Raw genomic sequence first — 3,624 nt, forward strand, 5'->3', positions numbered from 1 at the left:
AGAGAGCCTCAAAGTAAATTCTTCCTCACTCAAGCCTCCAGATGAAGATGTGGCCCAGCCCATACCTTGATTGCAACCTTGTGAGACCCTGATGAAAGGACCCAGTGATGCTGGACTCCTGGCACATGAAAGCTGTGTGGTAGTAAATGTGTGTTGTTTTAAGCTGCTAAATTTATAGTAATTTTGTTACTCATCAATAGAAACCAACACACATATTAGCTCTAAATAAATTGCCTGTCTTATTATCCTGGGGAGTTTTTTTTTTTTTTTAAACTTTGTTGAAGTATAAGTACATAGAGAGAAGTGTGCATATCATAAAAATACAGCTCAGTAAAGTCATGCAAACTGAACACACCAGCACCCAAATCCAGAAATGGAACATTACCAGCCCTCCAAAGTCCCTTAAGGAAGTTTTGAATGCCAGTAACTAACTGAATACAGGTGCTTCAGATGGAAAAGTTAAGTGCTGTACATATTGATGCTAATTAGGTAAAACTTTTAGTCATCTGTGTCTACGAAGTTTATATTTAGAGAAATTATTTTTTTAAATTTATTTTTAAAAAGATTTTATTTATTTATTTGAGAGAGAGAGAGAGAGAGAGAGCATGAGCAGGGGAAGGGGCAGAGGGAGAAGAGGAGACAGACTCCCTGCTGAGCAGGGAGCCCAATGCAGGACTCAATCCCAGGACACTGCGATCATGACCTGAGCCAAAGACAGATGTCTAACTCACTGAGCCACTCTGGAGCCCTGTTTTTTTTGTTTGCTTGTTCATTTCATTTTGTTTTTAAAATAAAGACTTAGACTGTGTTGGATCTGAAAGTTAATATTTGATTTTGGGAGATGTACGTGTTTCAGGAGCACTGATTGGTGCATAGAGTCTATATGCTGTTCCTTCATCTGTGTTATAGCCTACCATGCACTTTCATAGTTATTATTTCATTGTGTTCTCCCAATGGCCCCTCTAAGTAGTATTGCTGGATATTCACCCTGTAAGTGAACTTCAGTTATTCATTAGTGATTAAATATGCTTAGTATGAATCTCAAAGTCTTCACCTGATCTTCACCTGATAGGCAGAGATAGAGGTTACTGGTTGGTTTCAGCCAGGGTTTATTCCGACTGGTCAATACCCATACTGCATATGTTAAACATTTTGACTACCACTCTTGTTCTAGGTATACTTAGAATGAAATAATTTCAGTCTGAATGAGTCCATAGAGATGATGTGTTTCACCAGTTTTCAATAATGTTCCTCAGTTTCATGGAAGAAGTACTGCAGGAAGTGGTGGTGACAAGGAAGGTGAAATGGGAGGTGAGAGAGAAGGTTGTAGAGAAGGAGCACCATACTCCATCCAGCTTCCACTTGAGTCCTTACAATCTTGGTTCTTTTAAATATTGGTACTAGGAAAGTTTTTACATGAGATGAAGGATCTTACTACAAAAAAAAAATTGAAAACCACTTATGTATTGCAACTATACCATCTTAACAAATTAAAAAGCTTAGAAAGGTTAAATGACTATGAAGAAATTATACAATTATATCATTAGGTAGTTGCAAAATTTGGATATGAATTCAGGTTTTTGAATCTCAGACTTGTACTTTCAAGTGCTGCATCTTTGATGCCTACAGAGCATTGGATAGAGAACTACTTCAGCCCAATATAAACATAACTTTAACATTCTCTCAATATGTTTCTTCATGAATATGGATGCATATTTGAATAATTTGTTTACAGTCACTCTTAGTCCTATGAAGAATTTGGTATGGCTTAGAGCAACAAATTAGGAATTTGTGGGAGGGAAAGAAAGAAGGATGTAAAAGGACAAAATAGAGGTAGTACGATCTGGATGGTTGTAGAGGTGGGCTGTAAATGGACTGTGAGCTTGGTGGAAGTCAGTGCAGAAGAAACCAACTATGCGAAACATAGATTGTGTTTCTGGCATCTTGAAAATGCACTAAATAAAAAACTGGGGGGGAAACACTTTCAAAATCTGGACAAACAACAGTAACTGCTCCAGACTGTCAGCTCTTACTGTTCTTGATGTGCATAAGGTTTACTTAGTTCCCTTTGCTCTAATATACTCAGACTCCAAGTGCCTGAACATAATGTGGAGAGTTAAAATAGAGGAGTGCCTCAATTCCCAAAGTGCTTTACATCTGTCAGATTCAGAGGAAACCATGGTATTGCTTTAATGCGTGTGCGCGCGAGCGCCCGCACACACTTTTATTAAACATATGCTCCCAGCCACATTCCACTTGGCAAGATCACAAATGCATAATAGCTACAAGCTGTAAAGAAAAAAAAAAAAGAGAAGTTAACCAATTTTTTTTTAAATAAGATAAATAAGACCTCCTCAGCTTCTTTAAGCATTCATTTACACATTCTTTGAGTGTGCACACTAGCTTTTCTTCTCTGAGTCTCTATTTATTCATTCCTGCCCAAAGATGAATATTGCAATTGTACATGATGCAAACATTGGAAATCTGTGTTTACATTTGTGTTTCCAACTGAATATGCTAATAGTGTTTAATCAGCAGTGATGTTGCTTTATATCAATGTTTTGTGCCGTGTACAGCCTCAGTGATAATGTTGTGATAACCAAAATTTTCCCCACATCAAAACTTGGAGATCATCCCAGTTTTTTTGAGCAGCCATTTGATTCCAAAATATGATGAAATCCTTTAATCTTCCTCAGGATTATTTCTGTGTTTTCAGGAAGCATTAAATATCCCCTTGGTTTCATTAAGGGGGGTGGGGGGTGGGGAGGGGGAGGCTTGAGACTGCTTGCAGCAGTTCAGAGGTTCTGGGGTTCCAAGCAAGCTCCCAAGCTGTCCAGGAGAACCTGCGGGAGGAAGCTCCACGGTTGGTCCTGCGGAAGGAAGTGGCTGCAGGCTGCTCGGTGTGTGGTTCGGGGATATTCTGTGGAATCTAGCAACACACAGGCCAGAAAAAACAAGAATCCAGCAGCAGCAGAGTGAGAGGGAGGTGGGAAATGACAGCTCTTAGTCACGAATTTACAAAACATATTTCTATGCTGTATCTAAAGGAGGAGAGGGCCTGTGCAAGACTTGATGAGCTTCTGACCCTAGGCAAAGGGGTACTCTGCAGATAAAGCATGTCCTCTTCTTTTTTTTTTTTTTTTTCTGACAAATATATTCCCCTACTCAGTCTGGGCCACCACGAAAACAGAGATTTTTTTTTTCCTTTTGCATCCTACAGCAAACCAAAAGAACCATAGCAAATTGTTTAAGGTCTATCAGTGAATGCAGTAAAAGTATTATACTCTTAAGGCACACACATATCCGACACCTCTTAAAAAAAAAAAAAAAAGAGAAAGAAAGAAAGAAAGGTAAGAAGAGCAACCCCAAACTCTAAACTTCCTTTTTTAAAAAATAGTAGTATTCCTCAGTCTTTGTGTATGTTCAAAGTTGGAAATGCTTTCTTTTCTATTTTTTCTTCTTTTTTCCCCCAGTGAGTATGTGGGAACCCTGCTAGGCTTTTTTGACAGAAACATGACATACTTTTTTTTTTTTTTTTTAAGATTTTATTTATTTATTCAGGAGAGACACACAGAGAGAGGCAGAGACGTAGGCAGAGAGAGGGAGAAGCAGGCTTCCTTGCAG

The 3,624-nt window shown here is 38.6% G+C and overlaps 1 non-coding gene across 1 annotated transcript; it reads right to left on the reverse strand.

Moving 5' to 3' along the window:
• Window positions 1-3,149: 3,149 nt before the first annotated feature.
• Window positions 3,150-3,270, reverse strand: LOC140639242 (small nucleolar RNA SNORA31). The gene has a single exon (XR_012036033.1). It is a non-coding gene; the product is annotated as a small nucleolar RNA SNORA31 (small nucleolar RNA).
• Window positions 3,271-3,624: the final 354 nt, after the last annotated feature.

Source organism: Canis lupus, chromosome 8 (genome assembly GCF_048164855.1).
Source record: "Canis lupus baileyi chromosome 8, mCanLup2.hap1, whole genome shotgun sequence".
NCBI lineage: Eukaryota > Metazoa > Chordata > Mammalia > Carnivora > Canidae > Canis > Canis lupus.